The sequence below is a fragment of the Tachypleus tridentatus genome, chromosome 11 (assembly GCF_004210375.1).
Source record: "Tachypleus tridentatus isolate NWPU-2018 chromosome 11, ASM421037v1, whole genome shotgun sequence".
NCBI classification, from domain to species: Eukaryota; Metazoa; Arthropoda; class Merostomata; order Xiphosura; family Limulidae; genus Tachypleus; species Tachypleus tridentatus.
Genome location: NC_134835.1, coordinates 96,194,491 through 96,200,490, shown reverse-complemented (window position 1 = coordinate 96,200,490; position 6,000 = coordinate 96,194,491). Strand labels below are relative to the sequence as shown.

The window sequence follows — 6,000 nt, the reverse complement described above, 5'->3', positions numbered from 1 at the left end:
TTTTAAAGTTAGGACAAGAGGACACCTATTCTGAGAAACTATTAAATTTCTTTTCTGCTTGTAATCATATATTTAAAGAGTAAATCAGTATTAACACCAATGTTTCCAAAAGTTGTATATTGTAGATTGATAGCTAAGATATTAATCTAAAATATGAAATGTTCTTATAATTGGTTTATACAATTACTACTTCAATTTCAGTGTCTCACACACACACACACACACACTAAATTTATATATCAATTTTAACAGCTTAACAGAACTGAAGCCTTCAATTTTGTGAGAAGTCCCTTAAATGTATCTATTTTAATCTAATTTTCTAACAATGCTTTCCTTAACATTAATCAAATGCTATAAAATAACTATAAAAAAAAACGTCATTATATCATGTACTTCATCATTAAGGAATACTTTCTATATTTCAATAAGCTGTCTTCCTTTGTACCAAATGTCAAGTAACAGAAAAATTATTGATAATTAATTATGCACATCTTTAAGTTTATAAATTGCTATATTATGCGTGTTCCTTAGATGGACCTGCATATTTCCAAACTGTATGAAGCCTTTTCCACATTCTGTACATTTGAAAGGATATTCATGGGTGTGCTGAGCAATTTCATGGTCTTGAAGAGCACTGCTGCATTTAAAGCTTTTGCTACAATGGGTACATTTGTATGGCTTCTCACCTGTATGGGTCCTTTGGTGACAAGTTAGAACATTATGATATGCAAATGTTTTTTCACAGTATGGGCAGTGGTATGGTTTCTCTTTGTTGTGGATTCTCATGTGTATGTTTAAGTGTGAACGCTGTGAAAATTTTTTCCCACAAACATCACAACCAAAAGGCTTTTCCCCTGTGTGAGTAAGCACATGTTTACGTAACCTGCCCCGTTCGGTAAATCGTTTTCCACAAAGATTACACTGATGTGGTCGTTCATTTGTGTGAACTACAGTATGATTTCGCATATCTGATGACCTATTTGTAGAATATTTACAATGAGGACATTTAAAGCGTCGGTCTTCTGTTTCATTTCGATGTATTTTTTTTATGTCCTTCTAACATTTTCATGGATGTAAACAGTTTGCCACACTTTTCACAGGAGTAGGAATCTTTACATACAGTTTCTTCCCTTTCTTCCTCTTGTTTTTGCATTTCAAAAGACGTAGAAGGAATGTTTGGATTGTTAGGATCATGTTTTGCTATGTAATGTTTCATAAGGTTATTTGTGCAAGAGAAACCTCTATCACACACAGAGCAGTGAAAACGTTTGCCACCCGTATTATTGATCTTTCTTACAACTATTTCATGGCTATGAAGTTTAACATTTTCATATGACTGTGAATTTGGAATACTTTTTAAATGAGCTCTCATGTGGGTAGCTAGACCAGAGCCTTTTCTGTACATTTTGTCACAAAGACTGCACTTTTCTAGTTGAATATCACCATGGAATTTCTGATGTTGACGAAGGTTGAATTGTCCTTTGAAACCTTTCCCACATTCCAAGCACTTGAATGGTCTATCATCATCTTGGTGAATGGCAAGGTGAGTTGAAAGTTCAGAGCTGTTTTTAGTAGAAAAATTACAACGAGTGCAATGATAGTTATCAGAATCTAAGAAATCATGTTGTTTTTTTATGGGTTGTTAAAGAATCTTTTGAAGTAAACGATTTTTCACAAAACTGACATTTGTGTATTTCAGATCCAAATACAAGCTGTTCAGTTAAAGCCTTGATTCCTTTATCCTCCTCTTGATGTTCATCTAGTTCTAGAAACTGATTTTCTTCCTTTTGAATATTATTCTGAGACCGATCTTCTATTAGTTCCTCAAACTGTATTTTGCAATTTTTACTATCTTTATCATTATAACTGTTGCTACAGATCACAGTGTTCTTATCCTCATCTCTACTTTCTTCACCAGTAAAACCCTTTTTTCTATCAATTTTCTTCATTTGAAAAAGCATGAAAAAGTTTATCACTTTCCTCTTTACTCACTTCTTTTCTTTTATCTATAATGCAGGGCATAAATGAAAAAAAGAAAGAAATATACACGTTTCCAAACATACTGCTTTAAACCTAAGTTTGTTTTATTCTTCTTAAAGAAACTACTTTTATTCAATATTTTATTGTTATTCACAACTTAAAATACACAAATACTATATTAAAAGGTGTTCTATACTTTGCACATGCATTTCTTTCATAACTTTATGTGCACCATTTACATATTTTTATGCTTAAAATCTCCACAATTAGTGGTTTGAAAATTGAGTTCTGAATGCTGTTATAAGAGTTAATTTTGTGATTTTTAATTATGAATTTGATTTAAAGTATAAATTACAATACACACAGAAACAATACATTTTCACTAAAGAAAATTTCAATTACCTTTGTGATAGATTTCTATATGGGACATTAGGAAACTTGATGAGATGAAAACTTTGCTACAGATTTCACATTTGACACTGAGACATTCACTTGGTTTCACATAGAAATCTTTGTTGTTATCCCAGCCATCACAAATTGTCTCACTGGTACTTGAAGACTGTGTTTCACTTGAAGAAATTTCTTCTACTAATGTGGTCATTTTCAAACTTTTAACCGATTATGAGCATCAGTGTTCAAACTTTTGAACAGAACTTAGCAGAACTTCTAGAAATATACACTTGACGTTACCCCTAAAGCAAAAGCATAATACATTTTATTGAAAATATAATCTTTCAAATTCTGGAAATTTTCCAAAACTACTAAAATACATTGCTCCTAAAATAGATTCCCCATGGTTTATTTAATATCAGCACAGACATTAGTTTATAAACTTTAACAGAAAGCCTATACATAAGTAGTCAAAGAACTAATAATTTTTGGGTATAGCTTTTTATTACGGAATTTGTAAAATACGGAAGTACACAATTCCCAGTAATTTGCAGTAATATAGATATCACACAACTTCCAAGTTATCAAAAAGTGAAAATATGTTCAGGATATTGATTTTTCTGGGGGTTGGGGGACATAAACATGAAATGCTAATGAACATATAAAAAAAAAACATTTTTAAAAAATGACAATGCAACTAAACCATGTATGGCCCCAATCTAAAATAAAAATAACAGCTTTTAAGAGGATATCAGATATGATTAATACAAATCAACAGCAACTTAACGCTAATTTTTATGAAATAAGAACAATAAAGACACAGTCATGCTTAAAAAGTTTATGAAATGAAACTAATTAACTTTTTGGCTAACAAACACAAATTGACAAGAAACAAACCAAGCCAAAAGTTACAAATTTTGTTGAACTGCCATATACTTATCTAGATATTCAGACTTCTGATTATGTGGACCCAAGTATAATGTGCAAACAAATGCTGCAGCTATGAAATTATCGAATATAACAATATAACATAGAGAACAGCATACAGTGTTTGGAAGCAAGTTGTGTGAATGCCAGATATAAAGGGAACTATTTATTTAGATTTCCTAAAGATCCAGAAAGGTATGTAACAAAAGGTGTAAAATTATATTGATAATTTACACATACTAGGCCTTTTTTAAACACCATGACCTAAATCTACACGCTAGACACTGATAGTACTACACTCTTCATGTATGTATTGCACTTTTCATTTCTTATAGACCAAAGTACTATTATTAATGTATATATCCAAAAACATTTACTCACACCCACTTATTTTTATTGATTGGAGGTGTGCAAAATACTAGATGACAATATCTGGTTAAACAGATGTAATTTAATATATATTACATATAGTTATGTTAACCTGCCTTGAAACATTTAATGAGGGGAATGACTGATCACGGCTAGACTGCTTGTCTACATTAGCAATTTTTAATTATTTAATGAAACAATCCTTGATTTAAATTCCAGTGTAAATAGTTTGATGGAAGCTTATATCTAAGTTAACAATTTTCTTACCTGAAAATATATTTCTGACAAATACTTAACTCTCTGCACACAGTATTTCTTTCTCATGCACCTCTTTTTGAGATTTTTGTGCACTCCAGTAGTCTTGAGTTATCTCCAACTTAAATCATGTGTTAACATGAATTGTGTGCAACTTAAATCATGTTTTAACATGAATTGTGTGCAACTTAAATCATGTGTTAACATGAATTGTGTGCAACTTAAATCATGTGTTAACATGAATTGTGTGCTTGTACATGATGAACTCATTATCAACCAACAGCACTCTACTGTCAATGAGAAACTTTGTTCACATACAGAAAATTCTTTTCTGACACCCAGCACTGCCATTACTAGATGTATTTAATTTTGCACTTCAATTCTGAAAGATTTTGTGCAAATGTTATGAGTGATGTGACTTAGTGATCTTTATTATTATCATAACTGTCTTATTTCTCCTTTCAGTGGATGCTTATTCTTTATTTTTGATTTTCCATAAATTTAAAATACTACTACTCACTTCTGCACATTTTTCAACAGTCATACACTAGAAGTTGTGCAAAGGTTACCTTTCAGATTATTTCAAAACCGTACCAACTCATTTCTCTGTAACTTTGACCATCTCGATTTCTCCATGTTTGATTGAGACTAAAATAATTCACTAACATATTTTAGTATAGTTTTTTTGTAAAACATTCAAGTTTTTATGCACAATGAACATTTCATGCAGTTACATATAGTAAATATAGTTATAGTCAATAATTCTTTTCCATTTATGGGATCTATCCACTGAATCAACCCCCCATACACATTTGATTAACCTTAGTCTTTTGTCTAAGATTTTACTCCAGTCTAAATCTGTATCAAGTAATACTTTTTCAAATACTATAGTTAGGAATAGTGTCAGTATTAAGGACATGCAACTTGTTAGGTTAACAGATTGAAGGAGCAGATTTTGTTTGAATACTCTGAATTACCATGCTCTTTTGGAGAGGCTAATAGTGATGATGTGTAATTTGTTTGCAGATCTCGCAGACTGGAGAAGAAATCAGAGGCTGTATTAACTAGAATTGTTAAAGCTGTTCCCTCCAAACTTTCCTTTTGTAACCTGGATAATGAAATTTAAAAATGTAAAAATGGGCAAATTTGGACATTTTCATTTACATAAGGTCTGAATAAAACAACATATGAATCAATATTTACATGTATTTATACTAAATGAACAAAAATGTTGAGTAGTTTTTCAAGATTTATGACTGTAATGTAAATCATTTTCATGTATCAGCTCCCAAATACAGTCTCCCATGATGTTTTCATTATACACTCCTTGGTAGTAGCATTCGAAGTCCAGTATATCTTGGAGGAAGTGCTTGCCTTGCTCCTCTGAGTATGCTCCCATGTTCTCCTTGAATTTATCAAGATGAGCGTCACGAATATGGACTTTCATGGACATTCTGCAGCCCATTTTGCCGTCGTTCTTCACCAGAACCTCAATCAGTTCCACATAATTTTCTGCCTTGTTGTTGCCCAAGAAACCCCAAACCACTGCGATAAAGCTGCCCCAAGTTTTTCCCTTCCTGCTGAGCTTCTTGGGGAATTCTGTGCACTCCAGGATCTTCTTTATCTGTGGCCCAATGAAGATACCACCTTTGACCTTTGCCTTGGACAGCTTAGGGAAGAAGTTTGAAAGGTACTTAAAGACTGCAGACTCCTTATCAAGAGCTATGATAAATTGTTTCATAAACCCAATTTTATGTGCAGTGCTGGGAACAACACCTTCTGGAGGTCCACTTGTGGCTCACACTTGACATTGTGCCTTCTCACAGAGAACTCAGTCCATTGTGGCTAGTGCTTCCTGCTGTCGTGCACTGCAGTGTTCCTGCTGTCCCAAAGGCAAAGATAACAGGGAAACTTAGTAAAGCCCCCTTGGAGACCCATCAGGAATGCTACTGATAACCTCCCAGCCATACTCATCATACTTCAAGGCTTCTAGCAAGATCTTAACGCTGTTGTATTCCTCTTTGATGTGCACCAAAAGATATTTAAATTTTAAAAGGTCTAAAATTTGTATAATGTAAA

At 32.6% G+C, this 6,000-nt stretch overlaps 1 long non-coding RNA gene across 1 annotated transcript; it reads right to left on the bottom strand.

Annotated features, from left to right (window-relative positions):
• Window positions 1-1,928: 1,928 nt before the first annotated feature.
• Window positions 1,929-3,136, bottom strand: LOC143232846 (uncharacterized). Its single transcript, XR_013017812.1, has 2 exons — window positions 2,383-3,136; window positions 1,929-2,006 (listed from the first exon to the last, which is right to left on the bottom strand). It is a non-coding gene; the product is annotated as an uncharacterized LOC143232846 (long non-coding RNA).
• Between the last annotated feature and the right edge of the window lie 2,864 nt (window positions 3,137-6,000).